The sequence below is a fragment of the Molothrus aeneus genome, chromosome 6 (genome assembly GCF_037042795.1).
Source record: "Molothrus aeneus isolate 106 chromosome 6, BPBGC_Maene_1.0, whole genome shotgun sequence".
Lineage (NCBI taxonomy): Eukaryota > Metazoa > Chordata > Aves > Passeriformes > Icteridae > Molothrus > Molothrus aeneus.
Window position 1 is genome coordinate 1,075,032 of NC_089651.1, and position 27,125 is coordinate 1,102,156.

The following is a 27,125-nucleotide window of genomic DNA, read 5'->3' on the forward strand; positions in this document are numbered from 1 at the left end:
TGGGGAGTGTTTCTGGGGGATGGGTTGCACAAGACAAGAAGGGTACAGATAGTCCAGTGGCACTCGGGCTCACTCATTCAGAGCGGTGCAAAACGGGCATTGTGAAGTCTGGATCCAGGGACAGTTTTGTGAGAAAGCTCAGCATCTGGATTGAGGGTGAAGACTGGACCCCTGGGCCATGCTATGCCCATGTCAATTTGGGGTGTGATGTCTTCTCATCCCATGCTGTGCGGCACTGTTGGGTCTTCTGGACTCAGACCCGCGTTCCTTAGGCTTTGCCCAGGGATTTGCAGGGCACCCGGGGGTTGGATGCGAGCGTGTGTACAGCGAGCATCCCCGGGGAGCCTCCCCGCTGGTTCCCCGGCCGGACCCCGCGGCAGAGCCGCATCCCGCGCATCCTTCCCTTCCGAACTCCGTCCCGCAGCACCGCCCGCCGCCTTGCGGACCCTGCGGGCACTCCGGCGCGGGCGGCCACGGCCCGGCGGTGCCCCCGAGCCCGGGGCCGCGGTGGTGCCGCGATGCCCCGGCCGGGCCCCCTCCCGCGGGCTCCCCTATGAGGTCAGCGCGGCGCGGAGGCCCCGCCCGCGGCCCCGCCCGCCCGCCCGCGGCCGCAGGGGGCGGCGGGCCGCGCTCCGCCCCGCGGCCGCCCCGCTCCCGCGTTCATTTCATTCCTCCCCTCATTCCGCGCATTCCTCGCATCGCTGGCGCCGCGCAGCCCGGCCGGGAGCCCGGCCCGCCCCGCCGCCGGCCGGGCAGCAACTCATCCTCCGAGGGCTCCGTCCGCCGGCCCGCGGCAACCTACGGCCGCGGTATAAATAGCCGGGCGGCCGATTAAAAATAGGCGCGGGACCATAAATAGCCGGGGCGGCCCGGGGGCGGCGGGCGAAGTTTTGCCGTCGGAGCGCGGCGCGCTGGCGGTGCGCGCAGGGACCGCGGCGCGGAGGTAAGCGGGGCCGCGGGCGCTTTGTGCGGCGGGGCGGGGGGCCCGTCCCGGCCGGGGGCGGCCCGAGGGGGGGCCCGGAGCCCCCGCAGGTGCCGGGGCAGGCGGGCCGGGGGCCGCGGCGGGGGCAGAAGTTGCTCGGCGCGGAGTTGTGGCGCTGCGGGGCCGCGGCCGGAGCTGCAACAGGCGCTGCCGCCCGCCCCGCTCCGCTGCGCTCCCCCGCTCGCACCCAGTGGCCTGAGTCACCGCCCGGCACCGGGCGCGCTCGCACGCCGCTCGCACTCTCTCACTCTCTCACTCTCTCTCTCGCACACACACAGGCTCTCCCCCTCGCACACGCGCGCACCGATCCTTGGCATTTTTCACATATTTTGTTGGTTTTTTTTCCCGCGGGGAAGCACGCAAGCCGGGAGCAGCCCCGGGCCGGGCGCGGAGGCTCGCAGCGCTCAGCAGCCATCCCCGGCGGCCCGGCCTGGCGCGGAGCTCCCAGCTCTGCCTCCCTCCCCTGGCTTGTTTTCCTCTAAAAGATGAAAGAAGGAATGTCCTTTTTCGCTGCTGCTTCTCCTTCTCCAGAGCTGCTGCTGCTGCCGCCGCCGCTGCTGGTTAATTGCACATTCAAGTGGAAAATTTTCGGGAGTCAGCAGAAACATTGTATCCAAAAAAGACAAAGTCGCAGTTACAGCAACACCGAGGAGATTGTCCCTGGAAAACTTCCTTTCGGTAGGAACCGCAAGGTTTTTTTGGTGGTTTTTTTGGTTTTTTTTTTTTTTTTTAAATTTCTCGGCGAGGTTTTGAAGAGCTCCATCGCACAGCTGGTGCGGAGGGCCGGTGGCAGCCTTTGTTCGCAGAGGAGCGCTTTCAAAGGAAGTACACTTCCAAGGGGGAGGGAAAACTTATACAGTGCGCCTTTTGTACCCAAATTAAAACAAAGCGGCCCCCTCCACACAACCAAACAAAAACAGCGAGGCGAAATAAAGCGAGAGGAGGGGGGAAATATCTCTGTTTTCACCAAGGAAAAAAGTTTGCGCTCCTGCCTCTGTCGAGCACGGTCCTAGTCGAGATTTTTCTCCTCTTGAAATCTGTTTTAAGTTGAACGGTGTTACCAGTATAAAAATATTTATGAAACAATGAAATACCAGCCACCCACGTTTCTCAGGAGAGTTGTTAACTTATTAGAAACAAGTGCCTGCCTTTGATATGAAGAAATGAAAAGTGACCTCCAGAAGTGCTGGAAAGTTAGGGAGCAGTTCTGCCCTGCGCTCTCTGAATGTAAATGGCTCCCAGGATTTTTTTAAACTGCTCCTTTCTAGGCAAGAAAGGGCAAGAAACATCAGATTATACCGGTGTTTTCTGACTTAAAGTAGCGTGTATAAGAAATATAAGCTGAAATGGGAGAGCCTCAGGGAGGAAAAAGTCCATATGCAATTGTATTCCTGTATTAGCAGGAGCATATTTGCTTTCTCTTCGTGCTGATAAAGTTTGGAAATGCAATCGTGCAGGTTAGCGGTTCCACAGAGCTGGGTAAGGGCTAAGTTGGGAGCTGTGTGTGGATAACATGCCTGGCTGCATGCTCAGTTATTCTGCAGCACATCTAATATGGAAATCTCTGTGGGAATGCCTCTAACAGGAAAATTCATGTAAATAACTACGTGCTACCTGCAATTGAATATGAAAACAACAATGATTATAATTACATTAAGACTTAATTTAACATTATGTAGGGTTCTTCTTACAACCCTAGATTGGGAATGTGTGTCTGTAATGTATGATGTATTCTACCTCTATAAATAGTTGGGGAATACCATTACAGAATATTAGATTGTACTGATGGTAAGATGGTGCTGTTAAAAATGACACAGACCTGGATATTAAATTACTTCTGGGGGTGGGAGGGAAGTTGCATGTTCGTATGTGAACATATGTATTTTTATATACACACGTATACACACAGGCACACTTTATTTGGGAATAGAAATACCGGAATTAATACAGCAGATGTTCTTGAAACACAAAACTGAAGATTTTATATTTGGGTCACATTCTGAAGTTGCAAGTTTTTAAAATCCACTTTTTGAAATTATTTTCGCAAAGGGTAAATATTTTAGAGGCACATTTATTTTTTTACCTTTGTGGGAAAACACATCTTTTCACACTACACTGGTGTTTAATTAGATCATAAAGAGTTTCCTATACCAGTAGGGATAATTCTGCATTTTGTTTGCTCCAGGTTTTTATCAGCTGACCAAGCAGAAATTTTGGATGCAAAGGATTTCTTTCAATTTTTCTTCTTAGCAATCTAGAAATACCTTTGGAAAGTTCTTTATTGCTAAATACAGTCTATGTATTTTGAACATCCATCCTGCTTACACCACTTTGGTGAAGTAAATATTATTGGCTTTTTCAGCCAGGAGAGCAAAGCAACAGCTCTTGAGGTTCAAATTGTGGTTTTATATTCTCCACAGTTTCTTAGTTGGTGCTGAGTGGGATGTACAGGAGCACTGAAGCCAAGGAAAAATGTTGATTTGACAGGAGTCTTTACTAGACGCACTTAAAGGAGTTTTAATTAAACAGGCAGAAAAGAACAGCAGAAACTTAATTACGAAGTAGCCCCGGCCGTGAGTGTCCAGCTGAGCAATGATAGCGTGTGGGGATGTGTGTGCTGTGTTTGGTGTTGCTTGGAACCACTGGGTTTTTGTTGTTGTTGCTGCTGCTGGATGCTGTAGTGGTTTTGGATATTGTTAAAGTGGTTTCTGGGCTTTGTTTGTCCATGCCTGAAAAAGTTAAGTTCAGTTGAGTCACATGCTGAGGGAAAAATCCATTTCTTCCTTCTTTCTGTTTAAGCTGCCTTTGTGAAAATGTTGTAAGCAAACTTTCAAGGTACAGTGCAGGCAATACAGGAATAAAGACTTCAGAGCTATTGAGAAATAATGGCAACTTTCTTTAAAAAAAAGTGAAAGGTAAAAACATGCAGTTGTGTATTATGATACAGCTGTCAGTTTTCAGTCTGTAAAGTAGGATGGTTACACTGCTGGAAGAATTTCACCAGAAGTAATCTCATTTTATTAGGACGTGCCTAAGATTGTTCCCAAAACATGGAGATTTACTGTACAGTTCTGGATGTGTGTGTTTGGGAGAAGATTACTTTCAAACCTGTTATGAGCACTTTGTTTCTTACTGGGTACACACCATATAAATATATATATATATATATATATATATATATATATATAAAAATATGCACATCACTCATTCTAGCTGGTATTTCTTCATGTCATTAATATTAACCCTGTACCCCTCTGAAGATGGTTTAAAACCTGTCTTTCTGTAGTGATTCCATTTATCCAAAAAGAAAGTATTGGCTGGATCCAGTCCTTGCTCAGGTTAAAGTGACCAGGATGACTCATAGGAATAAACATTTGCTGGATCAAATACTGAGATATTTACAGCATATGCTTTATGTCCATGGTTGGTGTGATGTTTGATGTCTAAAGAAGGACATCTTTGATTTAAAAGAATATTGATTTGACACACATACTTCTTCAAATTTCTGCTCGGGGCTTATGTTCTGCTTAACTTGTAATCTGCCTAAGACTGGAAGGCAAATTTCTGTTAACAGCTGATCATTCATTCCATTCGGGCTCTTATTCATAGCATGTGCAAATATGAGGCGAGGGCTGACTTCTTAGAAATCTTGTCTAAATTCAGGTTAATTCCATCAACTTCATACAGCCTGTTGCTGGATTACATTGGCTGTAATGAGGGTGCAAATTGGCCCTTTAAAAATGATTTTGAAGTCCCCAGCTCATCAGAGGGCCCTACCTTTTCATGAGAGAAATAATCCTTTTTTCTGGGACCTGAGGTTTAATTTCTGTTGTGCCGCCGTGTTGCGCTCTGCCATGAACGCTTGCCGCGAGCAGGGATGGTTTATATTCCTAAACTCTTTTCCAGCTCTTTTCTGTTAAAGAATTATTTGAATCTCAACAAAATTTTAGAACTTTCAGGAGGTAAATCATCTCCCTGCAAGCAAGGGCTGTTCCAGGTTTTGTGGCAGTTTGTACAAGTGCTGTATAATTTAGATTGCATCCTGTGATGTATGAACAGATGAATGGCATTATTAATTGTAAAGCCAACTGACTCTAAGCTGTGCTGAAGACACAGTTTTAGGAAAAAAATCTCTGCAATAAATTCCCACTTTATGACCATATCTTGCTCTCTGTTCTTGGGCAAAACTCCTTTTGACTTTTGCAAGTGGAACAAGGATGGAATAATATTTCCTGGAATAATTTTGTGTTTGGTTTTAATGATTGCTCATTTCCAAAACAGAAGAGAGTGAAAAGTTGCACACCTAAGTCCTTTGAGGCAGCAACTTCAGATTTGCTCCTCAGATCTGTCACATAAAATTCAGCTAAGTGTTTTCTGATTTAATACAACAAACCTCTTGTTTTTGTGATCCCACTGTAGTCACTGTGAGTTTCATCTTGTCATTTGAAAAGCCAAAATTTCTGTCTGTGCTGATGCAGAGTCAGCAACTTTTATACTGGATCAGGTTATTAATATTCAACCAGAATTACACTAATTTGAAAATACAGGGATAGAAATCAAAACCTGGCTCCTAACAACTAACTGGAGTAATTCTACCTAGGAAGTTCTCAAGGAATAACCACCACAGCTCCATGCCCTCGTTGCTGGGGTGGATTTTGGTGCGCGGGTCTGGGACGCGATGGAAATCCGCGAGTGTGGGAAGGGTGTGCAGTTGCTTGCCCGGTTGGCGCAGGGCTCTGACCCCATTTCCTGGTCCCTCCAGCCTGTGCCTGGCTTATCAGAGGCAGCCTGTTTTAGTTTGGCTCCTGTCCAGTCCGAGGTATCACCTACAACTTTTTGTTCTTTGTCTTCTGCTCGTTGTTTACTGGAGCAGCGTGATTATTGCCCCTGCATCCTGCCGGACCTTGGCAGCGCCTGCTGGGCTTTCCAGCTCTCCTTAGGCTTTCCCTAAAGCTGGGGGTCAGAGCCCTCTGGGTGGCTGCAGGAGCACACGAGCATGGAATCCAAGTGTATTTGCTAGCAGGTCAGGAGGTAGAATGCGAAATCTCCATGTGTGGGGAGGGGGAAGGGATGAAAGTTTGGGATTATGTGTAAAACTATTAAAATGCTATTGACTGGGAATCTAAAACAATGACGAGTGCTGTTGTTTTTACAGATACATGAACTGAAAACTGCTGCTAATGATGGGAAATGTTAATTATGTGAGAACATATTGAACTTATATTCTCTGGCATGAACTTTTTTAAATGCATCAACTGTGCTGCCTTTTATGCGCACAGCTTTCTAATTATCATAATTCAGTACAGCTCTGGCTTTTGGAAAGAGTTCAAGTGCAATCTCAACTTAACATGAAAGGAGTTGGTTTTTTTTTTTAACTAAGAATGTTCAAGAACAATTTGAAAAGATAATCTAAAAATGCTACATACTTAGCTGGGTATAAGTCAGAAATAAATATGTTCCCATAACTGCCTATCAAAGCAGAACAGATTATTAGAACAGAAAGTTATCTATTTTTCTCATTATGTCTTTCACACTCCTACAGAACACAGCTAAAAGCACATTTTCATAATTGAATATCATAGACAGACCTACTATATATTGATTGACAGTAGTTTTTATTTTGTCAATTTTTGTAATGATTGAGTAGATTGCTGTGTTGTTATGAAAAGATTATTTCTCCTCAAATAGTAAGATTTAGTTTTTTAGATAAAGCAGGAAGACAACTTTCATGATACATTTGGTATTAATGTGTTCCTGTAACATATTCAAGTCCCCTTGCAAATGGTTGTTACTGGTCAGTTTTGCTTGTCTTTGTGGAACTTAAGGGGGTTGTTGAAATATCAGGTTTTTCTAAAGTACTCAGAACTGGTTTGGGTTTTATTTTTTGTTCTTAGTTTTGTTTTGATTGTGCTGGTTTGTTTGTTTTTTGGTTTTTTTTTTGAGAAGGAAAAGTAAATTTCATGTAACTTGCGCTTTAATTGTCCTTTCAATTTTTTTTTTAATGTGATCAAATTGCTGGTTTCCACATCACACACTCCCCACCATTTTTGGTCTTTTCCGTTACTACAGTACATGCTACATTTCTGAAATGCAAAGAAAGCCCCAGTGAAACAAAATGACTTCATTTGAGCTGGCACTTAAGAGTAGAATTCACTTCCATAGTGCTGAAATAAAAGAAGCCAAGTGTTTTAAATAGCCACTCCCCTAGGCCAGAGTGTTTTTAGAAAAGCTCATTGTCTAGATTTGAGCTGTAGCAGTATGCCTGCCTCTGTTAAATCTCCTGATCCAGACAGCTCGATTTCTAAAGTCGACATCTGGTTTACTCTTTGTTCACCTGTTTAAAAAAAAAATGCAAATAGGCGAGTGTGCCATTGCCCTAGAGCTCTGCAAAAAAAAAAAAAAAAAATGCTGTTGACAGTTTGTCAAATAGTGCTTCTAGTCTAAGACTGCAGTGGCCTATTGTTATGCCAGCAACAGGCAACAGAAGTTGTGGCACCATATGGCCGGTATATGCTTCAGATAAGCTATCTGTTAATTTAGCTTATCAGTGGTGGTTTGATATGCTTCGTGTTTGAATCGCCAACCAGTATGGCCTTGGGTACTTTTGGTGCCAAATTATTCCTTAACATTATAGACATCACAATTATTCCCTTGGTGGAATCTCTCACCATTCATTCACCTCACGGTGCTGTGAACAGCAATGCTTATTTTTGGAATTAGTTGGCATGGTTTGTTTTTTTTTTTTTGTTTTTTTTTTTTTTTTTTTTGGTGTGGTTTTTTTTTTTTTTTTTTTACATGGTTGTCTTTCTATTGGGAAATTATAATTCAGGAATGACATTTTGGTTTTGAGGGGAGAAAATGTCAGAAAAGACTTTGGAAGAAAAGGTAAATTCATGGAGGTTTAGGGGATTAAAGCTTCTGTTATGTGTATATCAATTGAAAAAAATATGATGGTCTGGGACAATAGTTAATGGGAAAAAGGAAATTTTATTCACACCTAATCTATCACCAATATCAGTGCATACTTTTTGTCTTGTCCTAAAGGTGCTTTACAGCTTAAAATCAAAAAGCAAAACTCTGTAAACAGTTTCCACATCCCTGGTTTTACCTTCATTCTTTCAAAAAAAATTAACCTTTAAAACCAGTCATGTCCCTATATCTGCTGTCAGCTGATCTTTGACGATTTTTTTCCCCCGCTTTTTCCACAATCAACTGAAAGACAAGAAGACTGGAAGAGTCACTGGAAGTTCCTTCATCTTCCCCCTAGCCCTGCCTTTCTTTGGGAGTAATTATTTTGTAGCAGGAGAAGTTTCCAGCCATAAATAGGGTCTTCCATTCAGTTCTCTATGGTGTCCTTAGGGCTGGATGTGCCTGTGCTGCTCTCTGACCTTGCAGCACATTCCTGTCTCCTGCCCCACAGGCTGGGCCTGCCTGTTCCTTGCAGGGCACCCCAGCTGTCCCTGGCTGCCTGGACCCTCCTCTTTCCTTGGGAGCACATTCTTGCTCTTGGTTCAGCTCTCCTGCCCTTGGATCCCTGGGATTTTTTTGTTTCTCTCCTTTTGCAGTGCAGCTTGCCAGGTGCTCCTTCCCCGTGCCCTCTGCTGCTGCTCATGGACGTGGTGTCCCTGTGGGGTCCCTTTCCTGCTGCTCCCAGCCCTTCCTTGCCCTGGATATTGAAAAGAAAGGGCCACTTGTGCTTGCCATGCCTTTCATGTCCAGGTCCTTAATGACCAAGAAACGGACTTAGATTCTCTCTCTCAAAGAAATTTACAATCATCTTCTGAACCTGTTTGCTGACATCACTTTTTTTTTTAGCAAAGAGAAGCAAATTATTCTCCATTTGAAGCAGAGAAATGTGAGCAATTTGAGCAGTGGGCCACTCTTTACCATTTCACTGAAGTCCACCCAGATGAACTGCCTGGAAAAAGGCAGGAGCTGACAAAGCACCCAGGGGCCGACTGGGTGGGCAGTGAAATGAGAGGTGATGCTCCCACCTTGCTGCTCTGCCTCAGCTGATGTTGGCACCTGCACAAAATGAGAAAGGCTCCCTGCTCTTGGCTTGGCATCTGAGCCTGCTGCAGGGCTTCTGGTTTCTCTGCAGGGACATGAAATGTGTGTGTCTGTCCACTTCCAGCTGGTTTGGGGCTTGCCCCCAAATTTTAAATCTGTTTTAAAATCTGTAAATCTCAGATTTAGAGCTGAGGGCCATGGTGTGGCTCATGCAGTTTGGTGACAGCAGTGTTTTTTGGCTTCTGGGCATTGCAGGTTAGAGCTGTGATCTCCCATCCTGGTGTGATTAGGGGCAAGGTAAGCAAAGAGCCTGGGAAAGGAGGGCTGTTGAGCCTTTCAGCTCTCTGGGGCATGTGTGCATCTTCCCTGAGAGTTATTTCTAAGTGCCTGTGAGAGGCAATTTTCAGTTCACTGATGTATCCAGTTACCACCAGTTACCATAATGGGTATGGCTGTCTTTGGATTGCTGGCTCCCTGAAAACATAACAAATCTATGTTGATTTAGTACCATAGGACACATCTTTGTGGGGGCTATTTTGATTAAACTCCAGAGCCTGTGAAGTTTTAGTTTATTTGGTATCTCCTCAACTTGGCTTTACTGGTGTTCCATTGGTTTCAGCCACTGCTTTGTGATAGGAAATGCACAGCTCCAAATAATGTGCATTTTGCTCATTAAATTGACTATTACTTATGCACAGTAATTTCTTTTCCTGCTTCTTGGCATATTTTCTGTATGCTTACTGAGCAGCTGTAGATAAGCAGTTGAAGGGGCACATTTGGAAGACAGTTTTAAGTATGCAGCTTCCTATACAGATTCACTTTAGCCTCTAGCATCAGTAATATTTTTTTGCGGGTGAAACAGTGACCCATAAATAACTTTATCATACAAAATCTCTAAAAACAATATGACGAAGTCCAAAGGGTAGTAGAATTATAATAGTTCTTGGTTGCTTGGAAAATTAACTAATATTCTGGCTTCTGAGATTTTGGAAACAAATTAAAGAGCCCTTTTTTTAGGTAGCAGGCTGCTTTTAATGGTTCTCCTGTATTAAGGAGAGTACAGTATTGTAGGTTATTTATTTCTGGGCATGCAGTACAGGGTGAAGAGCCTGCAATTCAGCTTGCAATGCCTCTGTGCCCTGAGGTAAACTCTATTTCACAAAGGGAATTTTGATTATGGTCTACTGCTCTGTAGCATAGTGGAGGCTTCAAGAGGCAAGTGGTAAATGCTACCAAAGAAAAGCTGGATTGGAGCCACTGACGTCATCTGAGTAAATCTGCTGTAGGACTATAGCCATAAAATGACTGCCAGCCACCGAGCGCACTTTGGCCTTTTCTTGTCAAGTGTTTTAACTGCTGCTTTTTTCTTTGCTTTCCTTTTTTATTTTTCTCTGAGCAAGATGCATTTTGTTTTGGGGTTTTTTTTTTTCCCCCTTTGCTGGTTGTGCACAGGGGTGAAATACAGAAATGCCAACATCCCCCTCCATCCCCAGCACGCTGCAAGTGGCTGCAGCTTGCAGTTCAAAAATTAAAAAGTAAACCAGTACTTTTCCATACATGAGCCTGGCAGAATTCAGCTTCCATCACCAGCTATTTTTTAGGTGCAAGAGCCTGGCAGTTCAAGTTACAGCATACTGATGAGATTTGTGTTGTGGGCAAAAAGGGTTTTGATGCTCTGGAAGGCGTGCTTTCCTCTGGAAGAGCTCAGTGCATAAAAACGGCTGGGCTTGAATTCTGAATTAGCACAAAATGCAGGGGGGTGTGTGAGAGCACTGAAAATCCAGTGTTAGTCATTGCTTTAGGATTGACCTCAGCAGTTTCACTCGCTCCTGGAACAAAACTTCCCTGGCTGTTTGTTACCAGCCAGTCTCTGATGGTACTTTGTGTGCACAGCTGAAGACACCAGGTGCATTAACAGTGGCAGCTCTAGCTCTAATCATTGACTAGACTACCTCTAATCACTGATTAGGGTGTAGCAGTCATACCTGTACCTAAGGGTATCTCTAAAAATGCATTGATATCCCAGCTGCTCTCCACTTGGATTTCAGCTCTGTCAGGACTGCAATGAAAGTACTCAAGTTTTTGACAGTGGACTTTTAATTCAATTGTCAACATTCTCTTGAAATGAATTTCCAGGATGTTTAACACACCATTTTTAAAAAGCAGAGTTCACTGTAAAACACATTAATAATTATTAGCTCATTTGTCCCATGACAATATTTGTTTGCTTGATTGATGTACTTTTTTTTTACTTTAAAATAAAAACTAAGCATCACTGTTTTTGAAGTTTGAGTCTTATGATCAGAAATATATTAAAACCAGTATCTTATCCATGAATCATTAGATGAGTCAGTTCCTGAAACCACTACAAGCCTTGCAGTTCTTGGCTTGGGCTGAAAGCAGGAAATCCAGGCTTCAATAACTTCCTTTCCCAGTACTGGCTATAGCAGCCTTCGTGGTTAGTATATGCTGCTTTTGTAAGCAATAGGAAGATGTATGTCTGCGGAACAAAGGCACTCGAGTCAATTTGCTGAAACTGTTTATAATTTGTGGTCTTGATTTGAATGTCAGGATGCACTGGCATATACTGCCTTCTGTGCTGCAGTACATTTTCCAGCAGTCATATTCAGCATGTGAAATAAAGGGAACACATTATGGGACAATTCTTGGACAAAACCCATCTAATCAGTTTTCCAGAAAACGGGAAGATATTTTTGTGAAGTCATCCAACTCCTGAAGACTAATGGGAGTGAGAACTGAGCACATAGGAGTAAATTTAAAATGTTTATTTAGCAGTTACTTTGTTTTATGCTTGTGCAACAAGCTATTTTTATTCTGTTTCAGTGCTCCAAAAGGGCTTGAAAAAAACCCAACCCCAACTTGGAACCTATAAAATAAAAACACATGATTTGTTCTCAGTTTCTCTCTCTTTTTTTTTTTTTCCTTTTTTTTTCAGTGAAAACTGTTTGCCTCCTCATAATCAAGGACACATTGATTGTCTCTGTGTCAGTGGAGCATTGTTGGCTGCAGAATCTTGTTGGAGTGCCTGTATGCTCTGACATCTGTGCAAGGGGATGAACTATTTACCTTTTGGAGCTAATGGGGCCAGATTCAGGCTTGGTACAACATTGGTCTTAATGTGTTTTCACCTGGAAAGTATTCAACCCTTTATGCTTTTCTTAAATATTATGAAAGATAGTTTGGTATCTTGTACTTATTATTTGGTTAATTTAACTCAAAATAATTAGCAGCACATAAAGGCCAAACCCATCTTCTTTAATTATTCTTTTTATTCTTCCCTCCAAAATATCATTTGTTTTTAACAAACCAGGAAGAATAAGAGTATTGAGAGCAACGGATTAGTAGGTACTACATTTAAAAAGGAAGTCTACTTTTGACAGGGTTAGTTAAACTGTATATGCAGAATTGGTTAAAAACAAATGCAGACCTCTTCTTTTAAACAGGCAGAACTGGGATTTTTGGCATGACAGTGAGCATCCAAGCAAGCTGCTTTGTTGAATTTGAGGGGCCAGGATTTCTCTCAGAATACTTAAAGGGATGCTAGTGGTGCAGAGAGCGTTTGAAGAAATCAAAACCAGAGTAACTGCTCCATGATTGCAGCTTCTCTGCTGCAGGGAGCTCAGAGTGATCTCCAAGTGCCTCCTGCTCTGCTTCTGAGGGCAGGATTTGCTGTGAGGCTGAGGAGGGAGGGCAGTGCCAGCCCAGACCTGCAGAGATGAGGGCATGAGGCTGAGCAGTGCACAGCAGCCTTGGCACAGGGGAGCTGCAGCAACATGAGACTTGTGGAGCCAGGCTGCCCTGTCTCACCTTCCTTCTCTGTCACGCTCCTCTGGAAGATGCTTGCACCCCTGCAGGAGGCTCCTGGGGAGGCAGGCACCATTCCTTCCTTGCTCTGGGCTGGTACAAGGGCTGCTGGAGCCCCAGGGGCTGTGCTGGAGCCCCAGCTGTTGGTGCTCACGGGAGGAGAAGCCTCCCTCAGGTTGTCCCCTGTGCCATGGAGGCAGATGCTGGTGCTCCAGGGATTGCAGTGCTGGGCATCACACAGCCCATTGTGGGTTTAGCTTGCTGCATTGTAATTAACTCCTTGTCATAACAAGAATTATATTAATTAACTTACTACAATAACAAGGATGTTCTTCCTGCTGCTCCTGCTTGCTGATTTTGGGACAGAAATCTCACTTCTTTCCTGTTTTCTGTTTGAGGGAAACTGTAAGCACTTGAGCAGTGGAGAACAGCACTGGCTTTTCACAGCATCAAAGCAAATGTAAAAAGAATTGTTCGTGTTTGTGATCGTAAGAAGTGCAATTTTCTATTAATTAATGTTAAACAACAGATTGTTTAACACGGGGAAGGAGAACAAAGGGAGGAACCTTCAAGTGGAATAAGCATCTAAAGTTTAGAATCAGGTTATAGTTGTGCTTGATTTAATTTTTTCCCTTTGCAAAGAAATGTAAATGACTTAATATTGCTTTTCTAGTTGAACAGTCCTGAATTTGGGAATTGTAATGCATAAGATCTGGAGATACATTTTGATTAGGTTCATACACTTTAAATGTGTATGAACTGAACATCTTTGTGCTGCCATCGATCAGAGAGATGTCCTGTTGCTCTAATGTGGATTTTGGTTTTGGATTAGAAGCCTGGGGCTTTGAATTGCTTGCTGTCTGTAGACCAAGTCATCAGTGGCTAGTGATTGATTCATTAATTAAAATAAATTTAAATGGATTTGTAAGCCTCATGTAACAGATTATCTTATTAGCAGCATGAGAAAGGCACTGTGATCTGCAAGGAATCTGTCGCTTTAGACAAAATATAGCATGATTTTATGGGAGAATTTAATGAATTGCTGCTGCTGTAAGTGATCTATGCAAATGGAAGAGCCTTGCTTAAATCCTACATTAAACAGACTCTTCCTGTTGAACATATTTTATTTTTTTAAACCTCCTCTGAAATACTTGACTTTAATTGTGTGTGTGTGTTTCTGTACATATTCATGGTCACAATGACACATTAAGTATTCTCAAGTTTCTGACATATTCTGATCTTGGAGATTTTTATTTTTTTTTCTGTAACATCTCCCTTGCCTTATTGAAAAATATCCACAAGGAGAAAAATTATTTTCTAAATTAGTGGAAACAAAATGACAGAAAGAGCATGTAATGCTGTTTAATCCGTGCTCTGCCTGCTCAGCAGTGCTGTCTGCAGGAGACACTTTGGACAGCTGGAGGGGCCAGGCGGGCAGAGGGCACTTCTGGCAGAAGTGAAAGTCTTGAAGAGGGGGCAACAAAAGCTTTCCTGGCTGGGAGAGGGGAGGCTTGTCTGTCATCTTTGCCTTCATTTTGTAGCTTCTTTTTTACATCAGGCTGTATAACAAGTCATTGCAGGCATCTCTGTGTGCATTAATATGCTCTGTGATCAGGCCTCAAGGATATCTAAACCAAGGTGTCAGCCAAACTACAGGAATTTTGGATTTAGTTTCAAACAGAGCAGGGTTGTTGCCTCTGAACCATAGCCTTGCCCACAGCTTTTCAGTAATCTCGGTACCATGTGTGCTTCATTCTGGTTTGCAGCCCAGACTCCTTCAGGAAAGGAGATTTTTAACTGGGAGCTAGGTTGCAGCATCACTTTACACCTTCCTTCCTTAGCTTGTGCTCTCTGAGCATTTGTGATTAGGGAGCAAAGTGAATTAAATTATGAGATCACTTTTCCATTACAATGAAGCTAGTTTCACTTCATTTCCTCTGCTGTATTGAAGAGGTGGAAGAATCTATTATATCAACTGAAAAATTTTAATGAACTTTTTAAGAAAAAAAACCCCTCACAACAAAATTTCAACCATCACAGAGCCTTGAATTGCCTTGCCTTGCAGTTATCATCCATTCCATGTGTAGGTGATCCTTCAAAGCAAAGCATTGTTGGTGAGCCTTGTTTGCTAAGTAATCTTACTGTCATTGGCCACAGAGATTACAAATCTTTAACCAAAAAAGATGTGAAATTGGATCGATGTGGTAAACCCAACTGTAACTGCATTTTGGTGAAATGAAATGCATTGGCTGAGATGTGAGGAATTTGTCATGGCAGGAAGCATTTTTCATTGCTTGTGGAAAATCAAACAAGGTGTTTGGGACGTGCAAATTCAGTAAATATCACAGTTCCATTAAAATACTGCATGAAGTCTTGGCAGTGGCCTCCAATTTGCTCCATGGTTATCTCTTGGTACTCTCTGGGGTTTGACTTTAGGGGATGGGTGTTTTGCCTCACTGTGCACTGCTGCCCATCAATCACTCCAGTAGGAAATTTGGATAACGCCTTGGAAGTGCACAGGGACAGTGCCAGCTATAAAAACAGCAGCTCTTGCACATGTGCACCTTTGACAAAGCCTGAGACTCTGCCTGCACCATCCTCTCCCTCCCTGAGTGTGCAGCAGGTGCAGATGTGTGAGTGTGGAGGTGTGTGGCTGGGTCACTCCAGCCTGGGAACTTGGAAGGCATTGCTGGAATTCTGGGCGTGACGAGTTATTTCATCCTGGACACAGCCCTTGAAACCAGGGAGAAAGTCCTGACTTCCATCAGATCTTACATTAGCATGCCAGTTTGAAATTAGAGTAGTCATGCAACAGTTATTTATTTTGTGAACCCTTTGGTTTGGAAAGGAGCAAGGAGACTCCTGAGCTTTGAAGAAATGTGCTGAGTTGCAGCATTTTCTTAGAAGAGAGTAAGGCAGATGTGCTGCTCTCGGCTGGGATGGAGTTAATTCTCTTTATCATGTTGGTGTGGGGCTATGTTTTGGGTTTGTCAGCAGGGGTTCACCCACAGCAACATGACATAAGCAGGATGTAGCCCCCTCAAAGCAGCAAATTGGCAGAGAGGGAACTCCAAGGTGGCAAACCTGGGCCTAGCACTGGGTCAGGTGTGCCAGTGTAGTCCTGTCCTTCCTCTGCTTTGTCTTACACATCCAATCCCTCTGTTGTAGAACCACAACTTCAATTAATTGGCTTTCTTCAATTTATTCTCTACCATGGAGTTCTGGCTAACAGGAAGAAGACATTGGTGAATAGCTTTTAAACAGCATACTACATAACCCTGCCATTATGGCTTCGGGGAATATTTTCCATTCTACTTTTGTCTATAACGTGGATCTTGGTAACATTTGTCTTGTATTAAGGCTGCAAATATTTTTTGTGTGTATGTTGTAAACCTTGTGAAATGTTTTTTATTCTGCAAATTATAAATAGTTCAGTTGGCTCAACTATCCCTTTTGTAAGCACATGATTTTTTTGGTAATAAGACATAGTTCTGTGGCAGTGTTGTATGACTGCAATTGAGTTGTACGGTAATAAAATTTCCATGGTGTTCTGTGAAGGTCAGTGGTATGCAATTAATTGCTGGACCCATGACAGGTGCTGAGTAGGAAGTGTTGCTGTCCTAGACACTAAATATAATAATTAATCTCGGGGGTTAGTATTAAAAGCATGGAAGAGACATGATTCTCATTAACATGGAATTTGTGCTGATATTTGTTTTAACAATTCAATTTGTAACTTCCATATTGGAGGGACGTGTCTGTTCTGAAGCTTGGAAGATGGAACCAAATTAATAGGACTGTGTGCTGAAATAATTGCAGAATATTTTGGTGCATGGTAAGCCAGTCTTAGCCAGGAGAGTTTCTAATTGTCAGTATATTCAGAGGAGAGAGCTGTGTGCCTGTGAAGGCTTTCAGAGGGAGATCCTGACCCCCACCCTCTGTGCCTGAAGGAAGGTGGGTGGGCCTTAGGAGATGCAGAAGGTTACTTGGGAGAGGGTAAAGCTGTCATTAGGGGTGGGGACTCATTCAGGTGAGGGCTTGAACATCTCAGTCTTCTGAGTGGCCAGGTTATCTCTGAATGTTTGACACTGTAGCTGCCCTTTGCCAGCCCAGTGGAAATATCACTGGGCAAGGAAGGGGGAATGCTTTGCTGGCTAAGGAAGAATGTATGTTTGAAAACTGCCTCATTTGACTGCATCTGCAAATCCTTTGGTCATTCAGGCTCAGCAAAGTTTTACTTTAGAATGTTTAGAAAAACTACAAGAAACAGTCAAAATGCTAATGTTTATTTTGCCTTTAATTAATTTATTTATTTTACAAGGCAGTCCTGTGAATGCAGCCTGCCAGATCCCATTGTATTGGATTCTGCTGCCATGCCATGAGGCTCACCTGGGGAGCTGGAGAATATTTAAAATAAACTGTGGTGCACTACAGCGTGTGAAACTCTCGTGGCACGCGTGTCAGGGTGTGATGCAAACGAGGCATAATTGCCACGAGCACAGACTGCATGTTCTGCTGGAATAGGCCAGACTGAGCACAAAATGTCACAACTGTGAAGACTGGGTGAGATCTTGGCTCCAGAGGAGTCAAAGTCATAAATGCATGGAGTTTCCTCCGCTTGCATTTCCACCTTTATTCTTTTGTAGAAGATTTTACTCACTGGCAAACAGAGTAAAAAATTAAGGAAAAATTCAGTCTGTTCAATATCTCTCCCCAGTTTTAATTAAGTAGACTCACTTGAACTCATAGCCCTCTTCAGACAAACTGCAAAAGATAGTTGTTCTGGTTTCTCTGGTTTTAAATGTGCACATTTTATGGGAGGATCAGTTGGTAGTAATATAAAAAGGCCAGTTTGCCTTGGCTTAGTCCATCTTTGTAAGAGCCTTGACTTGGAAATTGGAGAATGGTTCCCTGTCGAATGCTGCTGCTGTTGAAGGCATTGAAATGTGTTGTGAGTCCCTGTGGCTGAGTGCTGTGGGAAATAGTGAATTAATGTTTCAGCAGAGGGTGTTCACAGATACTTCAATGTAAGAAAAACTTTTAAAGTGATGCTTTAGAGGATTTACCATTCCCCTTGTGGGAAAAGCTTCAGTGAATAAAATTGCTGTAGATTCAAAATAAATAGAAAGCTAGAAATAGTTTGTAGAATCTATCTATTTATCTCTGTCTGTCTATCTAATATACCAATTTTGACCAACCCTTAAAATCATTGGATTAGAGCTCTTCTAATCTGGTGATTTTAACATGCCTGGAGATTTTTTTTTTACTGCTTCTGGGAAGGAAGGTGATCATGTGATTAAGGCCCAAGTCAGGGAGCAGAGATTTGCATTTGGTTTCTGGGGCAGAGTTGAGAGAGGAAGCTGAGAGAAGTGATCGCAGCTCAGATTACTGGTGTAGGGAGAGTTGGGAAAAATCAGAGAAAAATCCATCCTGATGCTTCAAGTCAGTATTTGCAAAGTTGTCTTACATACCTGTGTGGAAATGTTGTCAGTGTAAGTGATTGTCTCCAAGACAGATTTCCCTGCTTCTGTACTTTACCCAACTTTCCATAATTGGCTTGAAGTGGTGAGATTGAATGTAATTAGGTCTCATAATTAATTAATATGAGCAAACCTACGCAAAAGCAGAATAAGTTTTTCAGATTCCATGATTTGTTCCCTTCTGTGAAATTGGAGTAATAATACCTTGTTACTTAATGCTCCAAGCAATAATTGGGTAACAGTTATAAAGTGCTTTATTATGGAAATGCATGTGAAGAACCATTTTTAAGTGCAGAAATGACTGCATAGGTCTCAGTCCTTGCAGACAAGCTGATTCTCCTCTGAAGTAACATACTGACACTGGTGTGTCCCAGGACCAGTAAAAAAAATCATGTCCATATTTAAGGCTGCTCAAAGAATGACCACAGCTTTTCTGAAGGGTTTTTGTTTTTTCTGAGAACTTGTCTTTTAAATTTTTTTCCCCTCTTTAATTAAAATAATTGTTTAAAAATCCTCGGTTAGAGGTTTAACAACAATGATTTAGATTTCCCACTACACTAAGTCACCAAACAGGCCAAACAATCATACACATAATTCAGGACATAAAATCTCAGAGACTGTTTTATGATGAACTGTTAATAGACTGCTTTCATCATATGCAGTGATTCCAGATCCATGAGAAGAAGGCAGCTTACAGAGCCCTGGATCCCTTTTGAGAATGACCCACACCAGCAACTTTTCTTTTTTGTTTTGTGTTGGTAGAATTGAGTGCAGGTGTTGGCCTGGGAATTCACCCCACTAGTCAGATGCTGAATGTGAACCAAGGGCTGCTTGCAAAAGTCTGTCCAGCAGCCTGTGTGCAGCAAAACCCACTTGTGCTGCCTGTTTGGCAGACTTATCCACAGGTGAACAAAGTGAGGAGTAAGCAGAATCAGCTGCCCAGATGGGACTGGGGAAGCCAAACAAAGGTCAGGGGGTCTGTGCTGACTGGTGTGTTTCTGGGAGTAATGCTTGGACTAGGGATGGGCCACCAAAAAGCTCATTCTGGCTGCTCCCTGAAAAGGTACAAAAAGCCATGAAACTTGGCCAGGACAGGTAGAGCTGGGGATTTTCAGTGAAACTGCAGATAATGTGGTCACTGAGCCAGGAAAAGGCAAGCTGTCCAAAGCCATGCCCAGACCATCCTTCTGTCAGCTCCTTGGCTTTACTGTTCCAGCTGTGCAAAACTGAAGAAGTGCAGGGGGCTCCAGAGCAGGAAGGACAAACTTTGAGTAATTGTCCCCCCAACTGCAAAGCAAGGGGTGTTGGTGCCCACCATGAGGCCAAGCCATCAGCACAGGGGTGAGCACCTGGGGAAGGGAGCTTGCTTCCAACACTCCCTGAGAGCCCTGTGGCTCCTGGAGGAGTTCTCTGAGGGATCACTCATGGCACTGCTCGGTGCTGGAGCTCTGCACTTTGCAGCACTCTGGTGGGAGTTACACTCCAGTTACCCTCCATGCGACTGCCTATCCTGGGGTGATCCGTGTGCCTGCTGCTGACCTCCAAAGGAACCTCCAGAACTGACTATGGGCAGCATAGGAAGAGCACTTTGGAACGTGCCTCCTGTGGATGCAGCATGACTGAAATGTGAATGGTATAAATGTAAGTTTTGGAAATGCATAATCTTGTACGATGAAGTTTGGCAGAGAAATGCGTGGTTCTCTTTTATTGTTAGCTACATCCTTTTCCTGTGAGAGCTTAGGAGAATGTTTTCATACTTAACATGTTTCCTCTCTTCCCTGCAGTTCATCTGCCAATCTGACCCTCCCAAGGAAAGTAAGCTGGCTCTGATTGTCAGGCAGATGAAGGGAAAAGAGCAGGGAAATTTACAGCCTAACCCTGTCTGTGGGCCGGGCTTTGGCTGGGTGTGATGCAGAAGGTGAGAGTCAAAGGCCATCTGTGGATCTGCCCAGCACTGTAACAGACTCAGATAAATACACTGTCCCTTTTGTAAACTTGTGAAGAGAACTTCAGAGCGAGCTGTTGTTTATAATGGAGCAGCAGCAGCTGCTGCATAGCTCCATCTGCAAGTGAATTGCCAGAGTAGACGAGCCTCTTGCTGTGCCCCTCATAAAACTGCCCTGAAAGAAAGTCATATTTATCTCAAAAGTGGCAGGCTTGGCAGGATGCCCTGGTAACTTTTTGCCAAGCAAACCTAAAGTGAAACTGTCTCACCCTGACTCCGCTTGGTTTGGGTTCACCTATCCTCCTCTGAGAGAGGCTGGAAGAAAGGAGGGGTAGGGACAGAGGATTACATAGTTCTTTTAGATTTCCCTGGCACATTTCCACTACCCCACATGAAAGTGCTTTTTAAAATCACAGCGAAGCTTGAAATATATTTAATAATTAAATTGAGATTGTTCCTTTTCAGTTTTGGCTTTGCTGAGTTTAATGCAGGAGTCAAATAACTGCTGCAGACAGAAGAAAAACAAATGCTTGGCACTTTTCCCTACAAGGCTGAAAGTGAGTCAGTATCTAAGAAGGCTTCTCAATGGAGAATGAGAAAATAATCTTAATAAAAAATTCAAATTATTCAGATGAGCTGCTTGTAAATTATGCCCATAAATACAGTAGTTGCCACAATGAGAAACTTCTCTAACATTTTTGGCAGACATTAACTTGAAAATAAAGACCAAAAGATAATTATTATTATTATTACTACTACTGCTGTCATTTGGGTTTGTGCTGTATTAGCATTAAGAGGCCTAAATGAGCATCCAAAATCCACTGTTCCAGAATCTGCTCTGCTGCAAAGAGATATTCCCAGCTCAGGAAAACTTAGTTTTTAAAGACAAAGACCAGGATCAAGATAGTGTCTCAAGGCAAAGCAATTCAGGAGTCTTGCTTAAAGACTCACAGGAACTTGTGGCAAAATCAGGGTTTAATCCTGATCTGCTCAATTCCAGCCCAGCCTTCTAACCAAAAGCTGCATCCCTGCTGTAAGCCTTTCAAATTCCTTAACAGGATGAGGCTTTACACTGCTGCAACATCAGGACAAGGTATTGACATCTTCTTAGGAAGGTTACACCAGATTCCAATTAAATAGATCTGCAGGAGGAAGTCATGTGACATCAGGACACTTCATGATGTTTTTTCCCCTCTCTTTTCCTTCCCCCCTCCCTTTTTTTACTTTTAGTTTTTTTCCTGAGAGACTACACCTCCCGCTCACGACTTGTCACACTCTGTGGAGTATGGAAGTGCAGCATCCAGAACCAAAAGAGGAAATGTGCTGATTTTGGCAGGTGACCAAAATGACCTCATTTCTTTGCTATTGGAAGTTTGTGCACTTTTCTGGCAGGCAGCACAGTTAAAAATATGATTGCCTAGCTCCTAGCATGTCTTCATTGAAGAAAACGCTTGCCAGATACTTCAGTGCTTTATCCAAATCCCTCCTAGTAGCAGAATGTACCTGACAGGCAAGGGCAGCTGGGCAGCCAGCTCAGAGGGAGCAGGGATAGGACTGGGGGGCAGAGGAATGGGATGAGCTTCCTGGGCTCTGTGGGTGAGCTCTGGTGCTTTCAGGGCTCTGCAGGTGCTTGGGGGAGAGGAGCAGTGCAGTGGAGCAGCTGTGACCTCACACCTGGGGCTCCTGTGCCATCCCATCCTGCCAGGTTTGGGGAATGCTCCCTGCCTCCCCATGGAGCATCCCAGCAGCTGGGCCCCACAGGAAACTCTGCAGGAATTGGCTTTCAGTGGAGCACTGCTGCCTTCCTCTTCTCCAAAGGAAGCCTGAGACTGTGGAAAATCCTGGTGAGTGGTGCAGGTGGATCAATAAATGAGATTATTGTAGGCTTGTGCTCTGCCCAGAGGCTCTGCTGTGAACAAAACCTACCGGTGCAAAAGGCACAGCAGCCTGACAGTCTGCTAGGAAAATGGCAATTATTCAGAGTTGTAATTGAAGAGTCAGTTGAAAATGAAGTCTTCTCCTATGTTAAAAAAAATCTGAAAGTGGTTAATTATTCCAGGAAGAGAAAGTAATAAAAATCTGCATGGAAAAATAGTTCTTTAGATCTGAATGGTGATTATGTGATTGTATCAGAGGCACAGATGCATGTGTACATCACAGTCTCCTAGAAATATGTAATCTTCCCAGAAGAACCTGACTGCAAATCACAGAAATCTTCTTTTACTACTTTCCACCCCTCCTGAAAATGTCTTGGGTGTGTCTTGTGCATCAGAAGGGGATGAGATTGTTGTTTGAAGGTTTGGCCTTGGAGAATGCAAGGGCCACTGAAATAGTTTGGCAGAGGAGTTAAGCAACAGCAAATGGTCTATTTCCTTTCACCAGGTTAGTTGTGTAAGAGCTTTCTTCTGCCCAGCATGATTGATTCTCTTTTTTTGATTTATTTTGTGAGGATTCAACTTTTGGCAGCTCACTTAACTATTTTGGAGCCTGAAAATAAAGTGACAAAAGCAAACCTGCTGCAAACCCACAGATGTATTGATGGACAATTACCTTGCAAGGAGCTTTTTCTGGGTAGACTCCCAGAATCTGTGGGCATACTTGAGAACTCCTGCATCAGACTGAGTAGTGTGGAGTTAAATTATATCAGGCTCTTCCTGGTAAGGACACTGTGAAAAGGCATTGCTGTTTTTGGGACATGGAACAGCTAAGTCATGATGTTTGTTCCATCATAGATGCAAAGCTTTCAATTCCAATCAAAGCTTTTTAAAGGTTGGCTAGATGTTAACTGTTTAATCATACAATTTTAGGTGTAATGGTAAATAGGTAAAAAACCTCAGTTAAGGATTCAGATATTTGAAATGCCAATCAATAAAAACCCTGTTCAAAGCTGCTTTCACATTAGCTGACAGTGACCATGAAATTGTAAACTGCACAGAAATAGTATATTTAAATAAGTCATTTATCATGTTGCATGCACCATGCAATAGAGCTATGTGATGTTTTTGAAAGACAAGAATCAGATTATCTTTGACTGTGTCACCAGATGGTGTGTAATGGGCAATAGAATTATGGATTATGAGACATAACTTTCGCTCCTAGGTAACCTGGCTGACAAACCCTTTCTGTCTTGCAAAAACAAGACACTCAAGGACTGAGTGGATGACAGAATTATTTTTTTCTGCCTGCAAAAATTCCCCTTGACCAGGAAATAAGTTCATACATGTAGCCAGAGAAAGAAACAGGCAATCAAATTAAAATATTCTACCTCACTCTTATTACTGCATTTTTTTTAACATTAAAACCAAAATTGTTCTTAAAAAGGCTCTCTCCCTATTAATGTAGTTAAATTTCATTAATTGCTGTAACTTGAACCTTGTGGTAGTCTTTGTACAAATAGAAACCTGTGGGGAAAGAAGAATTGTAATCTTAGGATGGAAGGCCAAGCTGTAAGTGATTGGGAAAAGTCTCCGGTTACCTGCATGGACTGGTGGAAATTTTGATTTAGCAGAAGCTCTTGCAAGGACGAGCCAGGAACAGGGAATGAGAGTGGGAGGGCCAGGAACTTCTCTCCCTTCTCTGGGTGCACTTGGGGTGTCCAGGTGCTCTCCTGGAGTCAGGGGAGCTGCCAGCACCAGTGATTGAGCTGCCAGCACCGTGTTGGATTGCAGTGTCTGCAGCTGTCAGAGGGGCTCAGCCCCACCTGCCTGGCACCCAGGTACAGCAAACCTGACCCCTGGGTTTCCCTGAGAGCAGGGGGAATGGCAGGATCCTGCCTGTGTGCTCTGACAGCCAGGAGGCCTAAGAATAGGCACATTTCTGAAATGCATGCAAATGTGCATTCTGAACAGACACATTTGGTGGCCAGAGAAGAACTGCCTGCCTGGAGCAGCACTGTGCCTTTAAATTGATGCATTCACATTAAAGAGAGACATTTAAATAATGCAAAGGGGTAAACTAGCTTGAGTTATGTGTGGTTTGAGCTGGGTGACTCTTACTGCCTTTTATGGGAATCTCTCATCTCAAGTCCTGCACAATTATCCCCAAGGGCAAGTATTAACCCCATAAAAGAGAGGATATCACCAGTTATGCATCAGCCATGGTGTATCTGTGTGATGGCTGTGGTTGGCTTTGGCTGGGGATGGAGCTTTCCTAGAGCTGGATAACGGGAACCTGGCCTGGCTTCCTTTACTCATGGGGCAGAGGGAACTCCTTGGGCAGGGTGATTAACCCATAGCACTAATTAGGTGCTCCTATCACTCTGCAGTAATGAGGTGTTCTTCATAAAGGAATGGGAAAAGAAAAGGACTTGCAATGGCCTCATTTTTGAGGGCCACGAGCCTGGCTGTGCTCTGGTGGGGTGCAGGGTGCTCGCTGAGGCTCCCCTGTGCTTGGCTGTGGTGCTGGGCGGGGGCTGTCACAGACTCTGTGTCACCTCCCTGTTGTGGCACTGCCATGGCCGGGTCAGGATGACATCCTCAGCCCCCCCTGTGTCCCCCTGGCCCTGGTGATGAAGCTACTGCTCCCTCTTATTAATGTGGGAGCTCTGACAGCAAGGTTTGGTGGCTGCTGTGAGGGGCCCTTGGGGCTTGCAGAAGAGGCCCTGTAAGGAGATGGTCAGTGCAGGGGGCTGGTGAGAAAGTTGTTTATTGATGGAAGCAGTGCACAGGGCAGTAGTTAGCACTGCATTATCTGATGTGTGGCTGCTGCTCTCCCATGGGCTGGCTGCCCGTAGCCAGAGCTGCCAAACCTTCCTTGGATTTATTAATCAGGTGATGTCACGAGTCTGGGCCAGTGTGTCTGCACTGGCCTTGGTGCCTGTCAAAACTGATCTCTGGAAAAAACCAAAGTGCATGTGCAGTGGGAGCAGGGAGCCACAGCCTGCTCCAAGGTGTGCATCCGTGCCTCTGGTCACACCTCAGGAAAAGCACTGGCCTCTGCAAAGGGGGTTTGCAGCTTGTTTGGGAGCTGTGTCCATGTGTGCGATACCATGGTAGAGCTTCTATCATCAGGTAGCAGCAGTGTGCTTCCCTCAGGCAGCAGGAGAAGGGAAACTGTCCCTGGTTTAAATGTCCCTGGCTGAAATGGAACTCCAGGAGGGATGGAGCTGGAAGCACCCTGGCTGAGAGCTGTCCAGAGTGTCACAGCCATGGTCATGCCCTGCTGGACCCTGCCTGGGCCTTAACAACTGCCTGGCCAAAGTACGGGGGGTGAAATCCTCTGTGGAGCGGTCGCTGGGGCTTCAGGCAGGTGCTGGCCTTTGGCCACCAGCACTGCTGTGCCTTGCCTTTCTCCCTGGCTTTTCCCAGCCCTGGGGCCAGAGGCCACAGAGACAGAGCAGCAGTAGCACACACTGCAGGTATTTTTGAACCCTCGTGCTTTATGTTAACTCACTTTCTGCTCTCATTAATTAAAAAGTCGGTTTCTGTGCTAGATTGAGCTCCACTTTTCTCATCCGTTCTTTTTTCTATATTTTCTCTCTACAGCTTTTCTATTTTCAGGAGGTAAAAGCAGGAATACATAATTACAAAAAAAATTTCTTTGAACTTATAAAATGCAGGTTGCTTAAATTATGCAGTTAAAGGATAAAGAAAATCACAGAGCAATTTTAACAAATTGCCCTTAACTGTATTGCACAAACAAACCTCTCATAAGAAATCTTAGAAAGGTGTGTTTGAGGGTGTAATCTTAGCTTGTGGCTAAGTAGAGTTAAACTTGTTTTTCAAGTTGGTTGTGTATAACTTTCTCATGCTAAAGATTGTGAGCATTCCAGAAGGAAAACAGTTCATCTGTAGCAGAAGTTTGATGGTAAATGTTGATTATCTCCAGTAATTCTGGCCCCTGGTCCATGTACAGTGCTTTACTCAGTGGCTTCCCTTTCGATCTGTTTTCTCATTGTCTGAGTTGTACAATACACCTGTGTGAATATTTTAATGAAATAACCCTGATGTTTGCAGGTAGTGCAGATTTTCATATTCTGAATTATAAACCTGAATGTAGCAGAGTGGACACAGTCCAGCTCACACTTCCAAATACACTTGCCATTCTTGTCAGATGCAAGACAATTTGTACATTTTGCCTGTGTGCAATAGTGTCATACTCAAAATTCTCTTTTTAATAAACACCACTACCTCACTCTTGGGTTTGAAATTCCTGTGCAGTCTCTGAATAGACCAACATCCCATATCCTTACTCCAACTTTAATAAGTTTTTTCCAGCAAATTCAATTTTTGTTGGTGTTTATGTAGTCTATGCAAGCTAATGTGAATAGCTGAAGAGTTGCCATGAACATTTGTAAGGAGTCATGATACCTGCAAAACCTTTCTATACAACAGCCAAGCTTATGTACATAAGAGAACTTGTTGATGCTCTATTACAGTTTAATTTGTTAATGAAACAAGATGGACTGAGCTCCTACTACACCTCTCTGGATGTTTGAGGCTAGGCACAATTAATTTATTTGTACTGTCTGTGTAGGTGTATGCCAGCTAATGTACTGTAAGAGCTTTTATCTTTATGTTCATAATGAAGAGGGGCAGGTTTTTGGCAACGAGACAAGGATTTTCTGATGACTCATCCTCTCTGGATTGTAAAACACTTTCTTGTAAAATCAAAGAAGAAAAGCAGTTCCTTAGAAGTTGGCTCAACCAGAGTAGTTTGTCCTTCAAAATGGAGCTGCAAAGCAGAAAGAAGAAAGGCTTAGCTGCTTTCATTTAGTTGTAATTGGACCTTTGCTGAAAATGGAATCATATTATTTGGGAGGATGTTCTCATTTAAGATATTAAAGTGTCCTTGCAGTAAATGTGCTGTAGGTTGCATTGTCAAGTACCTGAGTTTATGCTGCTTTGTTGTTATATTGGTGTTTTGATCACCCTGGCAATGCACT

The 27,125-nt window shown here is 43.6% G+C and overlaps 1 protein-coding gene across 3 annotated transcripts in view; it reads left to right on the plus strand.

Annotated features, from left to right (window-relative positions):
• The first annotated feature begins 826 nt into the window (after nucleotides 1-826).
• The window catches only part of TEAD1 (TEA domain transcription factor 1), a 157,105-nt gene continuing 130,806 nt past the window's right edge, over nucleotides 827-27,125 (plus strand). For 2 of the 3 annotated variants that reach the window (XM_066551515.1, XM_066551513.1), the window contains exon 1: nucleotides 827-943. The gene's annotated coding sequence lies outside the window, so the exon portion shown is untranslated. Of the gene's footprint in view, nucleotides 944-1,555; nucleotides 1,661-27,125 lie in introns of those variants that run through there. The other variant, XM_066551514.1, reaches the window with a different exon arrangement.